This window comes from Papio anubis, chromosome 4 (assembly GCF_008728515.1).
Source record: "Papio anubis isolate 15944 chromosome 4, Panubis1.0, whole genome shotgun sequence".
NCBI classification, from domain to species: domain Eukaryota; kingdom Metazoa; phylum Chordata; class Mammalia; order Primates; family Cercopithecidae; genus Papio; species Papio anubis.
Genome location: NC_044979.1, coordinates 98,241,355 through 98,258,700, shown reverse-complemented (window position 1 = coordinate 98,258,700; position 17,346 = coordinate 98,241,355). Strand labels below are relative to the sequence as shown.

Here is a 17,346-nt window from a genome sequence, read left to right as displayed (position 1 = left end):
GGCAGCTTGGGGGTGCGGCGGCCCAGGGCCGAAGCCTCGCTCACTGGGGCGCAGGAGACGGAAGAGCGGCGGGCGGCGGGCGCTGGGCGCTGGGCGCTGAGCAGGGGCGCGGAGTTAGTTGGCCCGGGGGGCCGGAGCAGCCCGAGGCGCTGAGGCAGCGAGAGAGCGGAGCGCTGCACGCCGCCAGGCACTCCCGCCCAGCCGAGGCCATCCCAGGGCTCGGCGGCGGCTGCAGCCGCGGGGAGGTGGAGCGGGGGGGGCGGGGGTGGCTCCACCGCGGCAGCCATTCCGCTTCCTCCTCCCGCCGCCGCCGCCACTGCGTCCTGTCGGCTTTTGGTTTGGGTGTGGTGCATCGGGAGGGGGCCGGCGGCCGCGGGCGGGGGCCCGGGCGCTTGCCCTCTCTCTGGGAGGCGGCCGAGCGACCCGGGCGGGGCCGGGGACGCGGGCCCGGGGGCTCTGGGTGCCCTCCCGTGCCCCGGCCTGGCGCGGACGCCCGGGCGCTGCGGGCTGAGGTCTTGGGCGCGCCCGCGGGCCGCGCCCAGCGCCCCGGGGTCGACGCGCCCTGGAGGCCCTTGCGGCAGCGTCTGCTGGAGAGCCATCCCCCGGGCCCATGGCCGGAGATTTAAATGCACCCCGGCTCTGCGATTTGCCTTTCTAATGGTGCTAGGCCCGAGGTGCGCTGGCTGCGCCCTGGGACCGGCGGCGGCCTGCGCAGTGCCCCGGGCCCGGGGGACGCCGGGGAGAGGGCGCCCCGCGGGGTGGCTACTTTCCCTTCACGCCTGGACCCCTGGACCTTTCAACAAATCCTCTGATTTGCAGAAGTCCTTGCACACATTTTCACACTTCTATTCGGAACCCCTGCTAAGGGAGGTGGGCCGGGTGCATCTGGCGCAGGCAGTCCAACCACCTGCGGAAGGTGTGGTCGACGCCAGCGAATTGTCCTGCGTGGGCTGGAAGGTGAAGGGTCTGAGCGGTGTCCCAATGGGGCTGTCTAATCCAGAGAACCTGTAAATTGCCCCCAGGAAGTCCAAATGAATGCCATGGATTCAGCCATGTGGATGCAGCTCACGTTTCTACAAAGTTGAGAGAATAAATCACGACTGCTGTGTATTTATGCAGGAATAAAATGAGGCAGAACCCTATGCTCCTTTGCTTAGTATAGTGCTGTCTCTGCACACAGTGGGTGCTTAATAAGTGTTGAATGCCTGTTTAGAATGTGATTTGATGGGCCATCCGGAATAGGAGATAATCGTGGGAAACGTCTACAAAATGTCTTTCAGAAGAAAATTCTGTTGAGTAATTGTCCACGTTTTGAAACTTTTCAAGTTTTCAGGTGTCCTTGTAATAGCTTCTTCCATTTCCTCTGCTAAAGGTGTGACAGAAGAGCTGGGCAAGTTTTGGTAGTCTTAAAAGCAGTTTAATGGAGCAACAAATTTGCTGATTCATATCATGATTGAATAGTCATTACTGAAAGTGCTTTAAAGTATTAAATCAGATTTTTCATGATGGCTAGTTTAAAATAAAGCGAAAACACCAGTACTGTGAAGTTCTGGTAGAAATGTTACTAGTTTAAGTTCTTCCCCTTACTCCCAATAATAAGTAAAAAATAAGAAATATAAATAATGCTATAAATTCATATGTATGATATAAGTAATATAAATAAATAATATCTCTTGACTTAAGGAAGGCTGTCATTGCATATCCCATTCATTCTCGCTAACAGTTATTTCAGAATAAACTATATTATGTAAGCTGAGTAATAATTTTACCCCATTGCCTGCCTACTTAGACAAGCTGGTTAAAAGACAGTATAAATTCTATTTATTAAAATGTGTTAAAGACAGTTATCCTTCTTGAGGAGTTTGTATGAGATGGTCTAAAACTTGGTGAGTCATGAGGTTTTTTTAAGTGTAGAAATTGTCCTAATATTTTGCACACATTTTTTTAAGAAGGTTAAGAGTTTGATACATTTTCTAAAACTCAACTTTGAAGTAATGCTATCTCATTCCCAGAAGGCTAGTGTTGTCCTTTTAATAGTGAAAATATGAAAAAATTAAGTTTACAGCAATAGCAGTGACCTAGGCGAACTGTGTCGCAGGGCTAACACAGTTGAAAATAGTTTGAACCAGCAAACTTTATGAAAAGCAAATGTTAAAATGAATGAACACTTGCAATTCCCAGGGTGAAGAGGCTCAAACTATTATACACCTCTGCTGGGGAGAGGCCCTTTACTATCAAAGGCAGCCCTATATGCAGAAAGAAGTAAGAATTGATCTTAAGAAAGAATAAAAATATCCCGATTAGTAGATAGTGTCATAATACACTTTTGATGAAGAGACATGGGTGAAAATATAAAGCATTTAGTGAAAGTTCTAGACTGGTATTGTTATGTGGTATTTATCGTTTGTAATTCAATCTATAAGAGTTTGGAGACTGTTATTTTTAATGATTGACTTACTGATTTCATGTCTGTTGGTGAGTGGTTACATTAAAAAGATTCAGGAAAAAAATAAGAGATGTGTTGTTTTGCTTTTAATTTGTTAAGCAGTCTTGTTATTTAGCAACGATGAGTATTAGAGATATGCTTAGGCGAGCGTTCCATTTTGGGGGCCTATCTGGGTTATTACCTTTAGCCGCTAGTAAAATCCCTTAAACAGCGATAAAATGAACATTTATGGGAATGTGGTGTGTTTCTTGCTTGGCAGATTTTTCAAGGCCTGTATTTTTCATTATCAAAGTATTATGTTTAGTTTGGATTAATTAAGCACATTAAGTTGAGAATAACTCTCTGTTATCTTATACGTGTATGCTTAACTTTTGTTTTTAACTATTTTCCTTTCCCCATAATGAACAAGGATTTGGGGCTTTGGCACCAAGGGAAGTGTGATTTTCACCATCCACTGTTTTAGCTCTTTTCCCTCCTGGAAGGGTGCTGTACTGGTATTCCTGTTTTCTTTCTTGCATTTCACTGCTGGTTTAGTACTGGAGTACCTGTCTCAGTGTACACACTGAATATCCTAGCTAAAACTGTCCCCCATTCCCACTTAAATTTAAATTGCCTGGAAATCCCATAGCCCTGCAACTGTGAAGTGCTTCTCCATCAATTTTGTTATCAATTCATTCATAGGTCTGGGTCTGTTACATGGAGGTGGGAAAAGCAGGTCCGGATTTGCTTGCTTCTTATTTTGAGTAGGTATTTGAGTTTGTAGAAACACTCTTGGTATGAACATCCTAGATAGATGAAGTTAAACTGGTAACCGGGAATCTTAGAAACACCAGGAGCACTAAATTTAGCACTGAGGGTCGTGCCCCAGGCCCATGAAATGCCTGCTGCAATCCTGCATCCCAGTGCTGTGAAATCGTATGACTTTTCGTCTCAGAAACACAACTGTTGAATCATTCTTATTTATTTGGTGCATTTTTAGAAGTACCTCTGCATTTTGAATTTATTTATGTAATAATATATTGAGTCCCTGCTTTATGCCAGGCAAAGTTATGAGCACTTGATATTTTTTGGTTTACAAAATGAAGATACCACTCTAGGAAGTTTATATTCTAGGGTAGGGGGCCGGACAATAAACAATTGAAGTATGTGATATACAGTATGTTGGGAGGTGGTTAATGATACAGAAAAGAGAAAAACTAGAGCAGGGTCTGGAGGGTTGGGAGGAGAAGGTATTGGAATTTTAAATAGATTGGTCAGGGTGGGCCTTGCCGAGAGGCTGATATGGGAGACAAAACCTCCACGGAGGTGTGAGAGTTAGCCGTGAGGACATTCCGGGAGCAAGCAGTGCACAGGCCCCAAGGCAGGACTGCACCGCTTGAATAGAAACACAGGAATCTGACCCAATTCAGTTATTTGTGTGATAGTACCAGACTAGCAGGTCATTCAGAACTCTCCTCAGATGTTAGGACTCTCAGCTTTGCTATTGAAAGAGATTTCCCTGCAAGGGCCCAGTTAAGGGGCAGAGTCTCACTGACCAAGAATGGCCTGCATTAGCTATAACTTGGTTCTTAACCCCAAATATCAACAGGTTTCTTGTTGTGAGTCTCTACTTGTTAGTTTCCTCATCTCCAAAACCCAGGTAATAAAGCTATAGTGCTTCATTTCATAGTATAGATTTGTAAACCATCTAATTAATAAAGGTCAAAGTTTCTGGAAAGAAAAATCAGGCCACTTACTATCAAAAATATAGAATTTAGCTCCTAAGATGATTTAGTAAATATTTGCATTATCTTCTCAAAGGAGCACCACAGTGTACTAAATAGATAAGTCATACAGTCTGTCATTGGCCCTTATTACTCCCACTTTTAGGTGAGCAAACTAAGGAACAGTTTATAATTGCCTAAGCTTTCGTGGCTGGTTTGTATGATTTGGAGATTTGAATTCCAGACAGGTATGCAAAGCTGAGCCTATGCCAGTTGCCAATTAGGTGAAGAACTCGACAGTCCCCTCCTCACCTCCCCTCACACGATTGGTCTGTGTTTCCTCCTTTAGAAAGTAACTGAACTCCACATGAAGGTCATCTGAGCAGTGGCATAGTGAACCCAGACTGCTTGGGGTTGAACACACATGTCTGCCACTTGTCAGCCGTATGACCAGGGACAAATTAACCGTACTGTGCCTCCTCTGTAAAATGAGGATAGTAGCAGCACCCATCTCACGGAGTGGTTAATGAGGATTAAGTGAGATAATATATGTGAAGTATTTATCTACAATAATAAGTTGTCTACATCATGTAGTTTCTTGCCATTTGTGTATCTGCTAAATAAATATGTAGTCCTACTGTCAAAGTCTACCTTCGAGATTAACATGGGTTGTATCCACCTATTTGTGGTATTGTTTTGGGCATTTTATAACTGTGTGACATCATTGGGTTCTTCCTGGGAAGGACTGAGAACGGGAAATAGGAGACCCCTCAACAATCTAGCGGTAGTATTGCAGCCTCTGGCCACGTTCTCTTTTGTGTGGCCAGAGGCACTTTATACCCTGGCAGAGGTATTTGCCACAGTGGACTGGGAAAGTGCTGTTAAAGCCAGCGGCCTCCAACATGGCCTTTCCTTGCGGCCTGAATTTATTTGAAAAAATCCAGGACTAGAAAGAGGCACTGTGCCTTGGGCCTGTGGGTGCATTCCCTTGAGGACACTTCCTGTGGGGAGAAGGAATGACTGAATGAATAAATGAATGAATGAAAGGCTTGTTGCTGCCTGCCCTGCTCTCTGCCTGCACCCTGTGGCTTGGCGGCAAGATCTCCCTGTTACTCCCAGGGTTCCCGAGAAGCCCCCAGGTGTAGTGCTAGGAGAAATTTTAAATGCATGTGCATACACACACACACACACGCACACACACCATAGGCAGGATAAGGGAACCTGAAATCTGAAACTTCATGGCAGTCTCCAAAACTCTGTCTTCACTGGTTTTTGCATAAGCCTCTTCTCACCTGTAAACAGTCAGATCATCCTTCAGAAAACATCACTGTTGAACATCCTGTCTCATAAGTTTCACAAGCTTCTAATTGTTTTCATTTGGTATACACATTTTCTGACATGTGACCGAAATGTACAGACACCAAAACTCTGCATGTAACTGGGTTGACAAAAACATCCATATTCTTCAGAAAATGGTTTTCTTTAGAGTTCATATATTTCAGAGATATCTCCTACGTTGACAGTTCTGGAAATACAAACTGACAGCTGTTTTGAGAAAACCCAATTCTTCCTGTATATGACAATGAGGACGCCTTAAGGCTGGTACAGGCTGGTGACACTTGATGAGGGGCTTCCCTGGGACTGTTGAGAAGCCAGAGGCCTGGTATTGTAGAGCATTGTTTCTGAATTCCTTAAAAATCTTCCTTTTCTAGTTTTTGCTTCTAGAGCAAGAATCATACATACCCCACATTTCCTTATATTTCTCCACCCCATTCTTACCCCTGCCTTTAGATCTTAACAGTGCAGACATGTCCTGCATACAAAGAAATACCTGCTGGATTGTAGATACACATTTTGTTTCCATGTTGACCTGGCTAACATATTAAATTGAAAAGTGTTCTTTATTTAGAATCTGTAGGTGGGAAACCATAGATGTCAGAAATTCATTATGTGTGTATTTTTTAAAAGTGCCTTTCATTTAATATATTTAATTGGTGTAAAGAAAATTGTATTTTCCCCTCGCTGTAAGCACTGGAACATGGCAGTAGTTTTCACCTACTTTTTTTTTTTTTTTTTTTTAAGCTAGCTGCAAGCAGGGACCAGATTAGTGGATATCCTCTTTAAGGGTGAAGTCTTTCCAATTGCTCTCAACTTTGGCAGGAGTCAGAGGGACTCTTCTAGGGTCACTAACAATAGACCGTCTGCCCAGCACCAGAGAGCACTGATAGCCCCTGATGGCCATTGTCCCTTGCCCGGCTCACCCACGGGCCTCCCAAGGAAGCACTGTTTATTGCCTGCCAGACTTCAGTGGTGACTTTCGCCTGAGATAGACCTCCTTGAAGGGACATGGTCTGGATACCAGGTTAATAACACTGAAAAACTCACCATTTTTTTGGTATTATAGATATAATTGATATATAGAAATAAATATATATTTTAGACACAAAGGCATATAGGATATCTAACACATATATAAATATACATGTATATGTCTATACACATAGCACATATATGTGTGTATGTATATCCACATGTTTGTATACATATTTATGTGTGTGTATATATATACATTTGTATTATACATTTTTCCCTCTCTTTTAAGATCGCCATGGATAGTGAAGACAGCCACATATTTTTTAGTATTTCTTATATGTTAGTGTTTAAGACAGTACTTCCTATCTCTAAGGATTTGAAATTTATTTGGAGAGACCAGACATGTACAGACTGAGATAAATGATGAATAATAATAGGGACCACAGAGGCAGATTTATTGTGAAGTTAATGAAGCTCCAGCCCCAGGGCCCCTCACCTGTACAACACATTCCTTGCCATTTTTGAATATATTGCCAGGGCTCACCTAGCACTTTCCAGGCCCCTGGAGGAGCCCTAGCAGTGTATGTAGCTGGGCCTTTGTGAGATCATAACTGGTAAAATTGGAAGAAGATTTTAACAGCAATCACTTAATGTTTTTCTTTCTCATTCTGACTTCCCTGCTCTCACATTTCTGTTTGGGTTCGATGACATTGGACTTGAAAGTGCTTTTGAGATATAGCTAGAGGGAAGTCAAATTGGGGCCACATTTCGTTTGGGCTTAGTGGGATGTATTTATGCAGTTCACAGTTACCTCTGTGTCAAGTTATCCGTAGCCATCCTAGTGTAGAAATTGCTTCATAGGATCGCCACCCATTGTGCCAGCTCACCTGGGGTCCTTACACAAAGGGAGAGTCAGAGCATTGCAGTGTTAATGGGTACCATGACATCTGCTGTGGGATGGTTTATGGTGTATGGAGCCAGGTCTGTGGAGAATTCTTTCACTTGTTAGATGTGTAAGATTCTATGTGGAGGATTCAGTTCTTATCTAAGTGTAGTCAGTATGAAAATTCTCTTCTTTTAGGAATATACTCAGTAATACAAATATACTATTAGAAATGCACTATTTTTAATGAGAATTCTGTGTTTAAGATTCTTGTTCATTTGACATGAATATGCCTGATACCAAAAATACAACAAACTGGTTAATGAGTATCATTGTTAAAAATATGTTTAAAGTTAGTCACTACATGAGAAAACTTGAAATGTCCTGGGTTTTTATGACTCATATGTGAAAGAAAATTAAGAGATGTGATTAGAGGTTTGATAACAATCCTAAAAATGTATATGTCATTGCCAATAAAGAACTATAAGGCTAAAAGTAAATTTTCTGAATTATCAATAATTAGGAATAAATTTTGATCACCCATGCTTGAGGGGAGATTGAGTCATCTTTCTGCCCTGTAGAAAATGGTATGAATATAAGTCTTTGTGATATGAGGATTCGTCAGAGTATCCAGCCCAAAAGAAGTATTTATAACAGTGTGTCAGGAAGTTAATTAATACACATACTGGGTTCTTTTCCTGGATTCTGATTTTAGGATGTTTTGGGATTGCAGCTTGTAAAATTTTGTGATTTGTTGTGATTTGTTAATCTCAATAAATAATCACTTTGGTAAACATTTTATAACATTCAATTTTTGTTTTTTTCATAAGAAAAGTCTGAATCTGCAGGCCCACAAAACTTGGGTCTATTCCATGAGTTCCCAGTTCGGGAATCATGACTATGTGCCACAGACTGTGCTAAATAATTTTTGTATATTATTTCATTGGCCCTCACAGCAAGCCTGTGAAGTAGACATTATCCCCATCCTATACGTACTGCCTTCTCCTTTGGAGTTAAATATGCTACCATATTAATTAAATACCACACCTAGTGAAATATGAACTAGAGTGTTTGTTTATATTGGTATAAAACAGAAATATTTTCCTTCAGGACAGAAAGCCTCTTTTACCTCAATAAATATCATTATTTTAATAGGTCTTTCCCTTTCTGTCCTGTTGCCCCTGCCCACAGCTGCACCAGCAGGGGTGTGCGTTGAACTGTGTGGTCACCTCCTGTGCACTGTTTCCTCCCCCAGAAACTCAGGGTCTTGTCATCATCCTATCCTCCTCCCCAAGACGTGTTTTCAGAAATGGTATGAAAATAAAAATTGAGAAGTACTTTGGGCTGTGAAAAAAATAAATGACAAAGGTAACTTTGGACAGTGAAAAACATCTTTGAAATTAATTTCTGTAGGTTTGCATCTATGAGGGCTGTATATTTATGTGTTTATGGCATTCACACAAATACCGGTTATGCAATTAGTCCAGTGTAGTTTATATTAAGGGAATCTGAAAAAGACTTTTTTTAAAGCTGATTTAAAAAGGAAATTGATTTTCCTTGTTAAATTGCCAGGGGTATTTGGTATACAGGAGGCAGAGGCCTGGGTGGTGAGAAGCATGGACTGTGAAGCTACACAGAATTGGATTTTGAATCCTCCTGATCTCACTAACTTGAGCTTTTCAAACCTGAGCAGCTCTTACAGTCTTATTTGTATGAGATAGTAATAGTATTATTTATTATTTGGGGGGTCCCGAGATTGATTTTCCTTTCACAGTACCTACTGGCTAGTTGCTTTAATATGCATTATACAGTGTTAGTCCCATGCAACACAGGAGGAAGCCAGGACACAGAGCAAAGAACAGCCAGGAAAATGCCTGGGGTAGCCAGGGACAGCTTTGCTCCCAGGTGTGCCCATATACTCCATACTTGCTCTTTACATCCTAAGTTGTGATCTTTTACAAGACGTTTGCATTTTCATTGAAGGCTCTTCAGCACCTGAAAGTCTTGCAGAAATAAATACAGAAAGGCTGGATTTCCACCAAGAGCAGTGTGGATGGGAGCAATATGGATGATTGATGAAATATGTTGATGCTGGTTGTCTGGTTGAGGTAGAAATGTTTCTGAATGTTTCAAGACTTCTGAAGAAAACGCTTAGGTAGGACAGGAGGGTCCATGAGCATCCCATCACAGTAACAACAATGAAAACAATACTTTGGTAGTTCTAAAATGGTTGTAATTACTGAATTGTCTAAAGATGCTAACTGGATTTCTCTCCCTCACTGATGATTATTTAAGGATAGGTTCTCCTGACAAACGCAATACCTAACCCTCACACACACACACCCCAACACCAACTTCTCTTTTGCTTCAGATTTCCAAAATTGAAATCATGTAATTATGTTCATGTACTTTACTTTATTATTATTTTTCAGACAGGGTCTTGGTATGTTGCCCAGGCTGATCTTGAACTTTTGGACTCCAGCGATCCTCCGCCTCAGCCTTCTGGTAACTGGGATTGCAGGCACATGGCCCAGTGCTCAGCTCATGTACTTTATTTTAAAGATTTTTTTTTTTTGACCAACGGTACATACATACGGGCTCCAACTATAAACATTGTGAATTAAGCACTGAAAACCCTCAGTGCTCGTGGCCTGTGTGTAGAGCCCTCACTGCTGGACATCTCCCTGGTGCCATCCACACAGAGGGCACACGTCAAGTCCTGTCACTCCAGCACCAGATCTTAAATTGCTTCTGCAGGAGCACATCTGGGCTTAAAATTGAAGCACCCATTTCTTACCTAATTCATTTAGCGAGAGCCTCTCGAATGCTAATTTAGCTGCCTGATTTTCCATATATGGCATAATTATGAAAGTAATGGCAAAAGCAGGGGAATCTGTAGAGACATACTTGTACGGTTTTCTGTTAAGTAAATTGAACACCATGGCAATAGGCATACAGAAGCAGAAATTATGCCCAGGCTTCCTCAGGTATCAAACATCACATGAAGGAAATGGGGTTTTTGAAGTTTCTGTGTAAACCCAAGCTGAGTACTTCTTATGGAAAGCTGTGGCCTCGACAGTTCCCAGTTAACTTTTCCTAGGCCTCTCTTTTCCTCATTGAGCTCATCTCAGTTTACTTGGGAATCTGACTGGCTGATGGACTGTGGAGTATGACTCATCTTCAGGACTGATAGCAAGTGTCGCACAGGTGTTTCGCAGTCCTTGTGTAACTTAGACATAGTTTAGGTTTCAGAGAGATGCCAAGTACATCTTTTAATAAGATCTTTCTGACACTAGACATCTGGAGTTTGGCATCAATTCAACCAAGTGGTTGATGATGTGTGATTTAAACTAATGTGTCTCAATATTCTGCCCAGATTGGAAACTCCCTTTTATATGTTGGCTCCACTTCAGCACTTTCAGGGGCCCACACCAAAGTATTTGCTGTTAAAATATGCAAACATCGCACAGAAAAATCAAGAGATTAACATATAACGTTAAGTTATACATGCACTTCACTTCAGATGTTAGAGTAAAGGAATCGTCTTTTGTCAATTGCTGGAACTATCATGGCACCTTCAGTGGAATATATTTAACATAACTTGTAATGAGAATGATTCTCATCTGTGGCTTGTGGAAAATCAGCCTTATTGATTGATAAGTCACACCGTGTATGTTAGAGCTTACCCCAGTACTTTAACACATGGCTTGCCATTCAGAATCACTTGGGTGAAGCTGGGGGAGGAAAGGTTTCCAGGGTTCTATCCCCGGAGCTTCTGATGCAGTTGGTGTGGAATGGTCTGGGTCAGGGCCTATGTGTTCTTAGCCCTTCAGAGTTGATTCTAATGTGCGGCCAAGGTTGGGAACTCATTGGGTTACACTAATGAAATATCAAGCATTGGGAGGATTGTGTTGTTTCAAAAAGGAATCAGACTTTTAAAGGGGTGTGTCCATTTTGGGTTTCAGTTCTGTGGGTGTAGTTTTTAGTTATACTGGAGGCAGACGTTTAATATACAGCAAGTTTGATGCTGTGATACTATCTCAGCTATGTGGTTAGAGTAGAAATGCTCAAACCGGGGAGCCTGTGGTGGTGAAAGGATCTTAAACTCACATGCCTGAGGACATAGTGTATGGAGGAAGTAACCAAGTTCAATGCAATGGGGCGTGGTGGAGACTTTGGCAAACTGAAGAGTCTTTGCTTTGCTTAAAAGGGCAGCTGATACCCAATGTTGCCATGTTGGGGTACAGGCCCTTTGTTGGCAGATGCTTTTATTTATTTATTATTATTTGAGAGAGAGAAGCTAGGAATTAAGATTTTTACATGAAACTCATCTTTAAATGCTGGCAACTAATACAAATGGGTTTAAAAACATTGTGCAAGACAACTACTGCACTCCATCCAATCGTTGTATTTAATAAGAGCCATTGATGACAGGCCACGTGCTTTAATGAAGCACATATGAATGGCAGGGTACAAAGTAAACCTTTTATACCATTGCTTCCTGCAAAGAAGCTATCCAAACTATAGAATAATGAAAAGAATAATAGTTTATAGTGGTTTTTATTCAAAATTTCCATTGTTCTTTATGAAGCAGTTAACTATTTTTAACATGAAAACATTGTAATTAAAACTTTTTCTTTTATACCAAATTCTAAAATGCTAAGCCTTAATCCTAAAAGTGTATTAAGATTATTATCAGTACCATTTCTTTCCCCTGGGAAAAAAAAAGCAGGACCACTGAAAAACTCTCTCCAGAGTGTTTTTATCGTAGCAAAAATCCTTTTGCAAGTGAATTGAGCATCCTATCATTTAAAAACGGAAAGGAAACTTACAGATGATCTAGGCCAACTAGCTAATTCCGTCCTTGAAAATTTAAAGTTGTGAGTGAGTGCAGGTGCTTGGATGAGAAAAGTTGAGAGAACAGCAGTAAGCCATGGTTCAGTGTGAGGTTTCTGGAGCTTGCCTGCCTCTCTTGGGATCCTGGCTTTGTTCCTGTCAAGTTATAGAACCTCCCTGTGCCTCATTTTCTTCCTCTCTAAAATGGGATGATAGTATGAACATATCACAGTGTTTTGTGAGACACCACCTATATGCAGTGTGTTAGCTGGTGAATTCTGAAGAAAAAGAAGCTGTCTGGTTATTTCCCTTCCTTGTCTCTTGCAGGAGGCAGGGGTGGAGGTTTTACTGTGAAGCGGTTATGCATGCCACTGGAATCCCACAGGCTACGTGACCTTGGCCAACTTATTTAATTCCTCTAGCCCTCAGCTACTGTGCAATGAGGATGGGAATAGTACTTATCTCCCAGTGTTGTTGTGAGAATTAAATAGAAACATGATTACGAAGGGCCTGGTGATCAGGAAGCCCCCACACATGTTGTAATACTAATAGGATTTACCTTTTTTTTTGCATCCATGGTGATGCCCCCCATGCCACACACTCCTCAAATTCTCCTGTCCTCTTCATGTTTCCATAATATGATGGGAGGAAAATAATCAAAATAACCATATACATTTCTGCTTTTGTTAAACTTTTTAACTTGGAGATATTTGGTGAAATTTGATTTCCCTGGTAGAGTTTTGGTTTGTGTTTGTATAAGTCATACTGAGTGGTCGTAGGAATTCATGAGCTGTTAAAACATTCCACACACAAATTCTTGCTGTTTGAAAATATACCAGCCTTAATTTAGTATTGTTTATCCAGATTTAAGTTTTTGAGACATTAGATCATGTGATTAGAAAAATACTTCCATGTTTGATAAATATAATTTTCTATTTCAGAGAAAAGGCATTTCAAGAGTCTAGAGAGGTTTGTTAAACTATATAAGCAGAAAACATAATTATTTCATGTTGCAACAACTAAGCAAAGGAAAAAACAAGAGATTATTTTATATGTCTGGTTTATAAAGGTTTGTTGTGAATCATTCAAAAGGATTTGTAGGGCTTTTATGAAGAAATCCAAGAACATGACTATAGGACTCACAAAATGCTATGCCTTCCTCTTTAAGGGGCCGTGCATCTCTTTAATAATAGTCCTTGAAATGTTACAGACTTAAATGCTGGAAGCTTCTCGGGCAAACCCCAAGCTGGGCCCTGTTTTAGAAGCTTGCATAGCAATAGTTGAGTTGTTTACTTATTGCAGAGAATATTTAAAATACTTTATTCCTAAACAATCTTTGTCAACATCAGTTGAAACCATTTTTAGCCTTACAGAATATATTGCCCTGATACAGTTAAGCAGCTGGTCCAGGCTTATTTGACTTAGCAGTAGTTGAGTAAGAAAATGGTTTCCAACTTTTTTTTTTTTTTAATATTACTGAGGGCCTCTTTTGTTAATTTTCTTTCTCCCTTCTCGTGGGTTCTATTTCTTGAAAGATTTTGTCTAACAAAACAGGCTGATTTAATAAGTAATTAAATGCTTCGTTTTTAAATTTTTCATGCAGCACCATCTGAAACACCCAATTTATGTGTTTGGTAACTATTGAGTGCCAGGTACTGTCTAGGAGCTGGGGATATAGTAGTGAACTACACAGTTAAAGCCTCATGTTCATGGAAGAAGCAGACAAAACACAATACATGAGCTAATTTCAAACAGTCATAACCTTGTGAAGAAAAATACAGCGAGTCAGGAGAGGTTGAAAGGCCTGTTTGAGATAAGGTGGTCTGGAACGGCCTCTTTGAGAGGGAAACATTTCAGAAGGGGTCTGAACAAAGTTCAGTGAAGCTCGATGAAGGGGAGTGAATGAGCCATTGGGGTGTCTTGGGAAGAATGTTCCAGGCAGAGGCTGCAAGGGCCTGAGATGGGAGTATCTGGTGTGTTTGAGGAGGAGAATGGTGGGGGTGGGATAGGAGGGGGAGCTGGGACCTGCATGCTTAGCCTTGTGTCAGTCAATGTCACCACGTGGAGGCAACCTAATTCCAGCCCCAAAGGATGATGTGGAATGTTGTGTGGCTTCATTATGGTTAGTTTCTGTTCTGCTTTTTTATAACATTCAAATAGCTCAAAGCCCCATTACCACCTTCAAAGCCCCCTAGGGACCCGAGAAGCCCTAACTGGCACTTTAGTTCTCTTTAAATCTAGTTTGCTTGTTTTTTAATCCTAAAAGCTCTATTTATTTTTTGTGTTCTGTATTGAAATAAAAATTTTTGGCTAATGTAACTCATTTGACTAATGTAATTTATTTAGTGTTTGCTATTTGGAAGTGGGAGTGAAAATAAGGTTGTTGTTTTTGCTTTTTTCTTTTGCGACAGAGTGTCACTCTGTCACCCAGGCTGGAGTGCAGTGGCGCCATCTTAGCTCACTGCATCCTCCGCCTCTCAGGCTCAAGCAATCCTCCCTCCTCAGCCTCCTGAGTATCTGGGACTACAGGTGTGCAGCACCACACCTGACTGATTTTTATATTTTTTGTAGAGATGGGGTCTCCCTGTGTTGCCCAGGCTGATCTCAAACTCCTGAGCTCAAGTGATCCTTCCACCTAGCCTCCCAAAGTGCTGGGATTACAGACGTGAGCCACATGCCAGGCCAATTGTGATGTATTGAAAATAATGTTTGGTACGATTTTCAAACTGAGAGCCTATAGATTTCTTTAAAAAAATTTCTTCAGTAGCTTTATGAAATCTGCGTATATTTTAGTGGTTATGAGACTGCCAGAAATGGGGGCAGGGAAGGAGAATGGTCTTGAAAGCAGTAACGTGACATATATTTTATTTGAGAAAAAGTACTGTGGGAGATTGTATAGATTCCAACTCTGAAGATACTATTTCACCATCACAGTGCCATTTCTTTAATTCTGAAAGATAGTATTTTATGAATTCCATGAACAGTAGTTTTTTTCTTTCACATCTGCATGTCATGGAGAGATGTTAGTAGAAACACTTTACTGTCAGAATACGCCATTTGTTTTACCGCAGACATCTGGACCTGTTTTCTGTATTTTCACCTGTCAGCATCTTTGTTCAAGTAATTGAAAAGTAATGTGCTTTGGGTGACAGGATGCCCATGCAGTCAATGAAGTTCAAGAGAAAAATCAGAGTGTGAAATATGCCAAGATAGATATATTTGTACCTGTAATTAAGCCTTTCCTTAAGTAAAATGATGATCAGCTACTGCTACAATAATGCAGCATCACAAACTATCCCAAAACTCGGTAGCTTTAGACAATAAGCACGAATGCTATCTGGTCTGCAGGGGGACTGTGGTTTGGCTGACTGAGTCTGGGTTCAGCTGGGTGGCTCTGTGTTAGGCTGCTGGTCAGCTAATGTGCTATGGGTTGGGCTTACATCTGCCCACTGGTGTTCCTTCTGGGAACCAGGCTGAAGGGGCAGCAGCTAGTAGGGACATACTTTTCTCATGGTGGACTACTAGAGCTCAAGTGCCAAGCCAAACCACAGAAGCTTATTTAAGGCATCTATTCACATCGTGCACACAACATCCCTGTTGCCAAATTAAGTCATATGGCCAAGCCCAGAATTAATAGGTCAAGGAAGTATATTTCTTTTGAGGAGGGAGAGCTGTGAGTGAACAATAATCCAATCTATCATGGATGCATTTTATCAGAAATAGGAAGAGTCCAAAGGATTTTTGATGTTTAGTACAGAGATAAAAATCTTCTCCTAAACTGACCATGGTACTCTGTAAACAGGAGGTTGCTGTCCCTACAGCATCCCAGAGGGCTTGGGATGCATATGTTGTAACTCCCCATGGAGGAGTTAATAAGCATTTCAGGCAGGGAAACTGAGGCTTGAAGGAGAAAAAAAGCAATTAAATGATTTCTGCTTGGCCACAAAGAATAGGGGAACCTGCTGCTTTTTTTAGGGATGACCCCTTTTCATTCTAAGTTTCCTTAAAAATCTAAAGGCTTTAATTTGGGTTGCCCAGTCTTCTGCACTTGTATTCTCAATTCCTGAGCTGCTTGGCAAGGCTGAGAAGGTTAAGGGATGCTTTCTGTGATGCCCTCCCCTAGCATAGAGAGCTTTAAGAATTTTGGGGCTGCTTTGCCACTTGTTCATGTGCCCCTTTTCTTCCCCAGTTCCAAGTCAATGTCATGGAGGATGAAAAAGGGCAGCCCAGCCAGTTGGGAACCTCTTTTCCCATTCTCCCACTGTATGTCACACCTTCTTGTGGCAGAGAGAGCTGTCACTGATGTCAGTTGACCTAGGTTCTGGTTGGACTGCTGTGTGACCTTGGGCAACTTACTAATATATGATTTTCCCATGTGCACACTGAGGAATGAGGAATAGGATACCTGCCATATAAGACTGATGTGAGAGGGGCACATGTTAAACATTTAATGACTATGAGCTGATAATGCTTTTCTTATTATCTGTTATAGCAGGCACAACAGGCAGCACTCTATTATTGTTATTCCATTATCTTCCTGTTTCTCTTCACTAAATTGTGGGCCTCCAGAAGACATGATCCATGGCTCTGCATCTTATCTGCAGTGGCACTAAGTTTATGACACAGGAACTTAAACTGATTGCCACTGAATCGTATTCAGATATGTTTCCTCTACCATGAAGTCTTAAGCTCCAAGGACCAGATTAGATTATGCCTAAAAACAGATTTAGTCCTCCTTTTTTCACTTTCATATTTTGCCTGAAATAAAGACTCTTGAAGCCATAGGAATGTAAAGGCTTTGAGTTAGTTTCATGCTTTGCCTTTCATCAGACATTTTATATACCCATGGAAGCCCCTGGTGTCTTTATGTTATATCAGAAGAGTTGCAAAAAGCATGGAGACTAATTTTCATGGTGTATCTACAAGACTTAAAGGGTATTTAAAGAATATATTCTTCTAATATTCTTCTAACACCTGTCCTTTTACTTGTCTCTCAGGTTGTGGCCATGATCTTACTGTTTAGCTTGTTGACAGGTGTTGTAAATGTTTCAGCTTAAGTCACTGATCCCAAGGAGCGGTCACTCTAGGACAGAAAGTTCAGCTGTTGTAACAAATAGGCCCAACCTTACATGTACTAAAGGCTCAAGAAGTTTATCTCTTTCACG

The 17,346-nt window shown here is 41.4% G+C and overlaps 1 protein-coding gene across 1 annotated transcript in view; it reads left to right on the top strand.

Moving 5' to 3' along the window:
- Positions 1-17,346, top strand: part of JAZF1 (JAZF zinc finger 1) — a 352,302-nt gene that overhangs the window by 652 nt on the left and 334,304 nt on the right. The window lies entirely within an intron of this gene.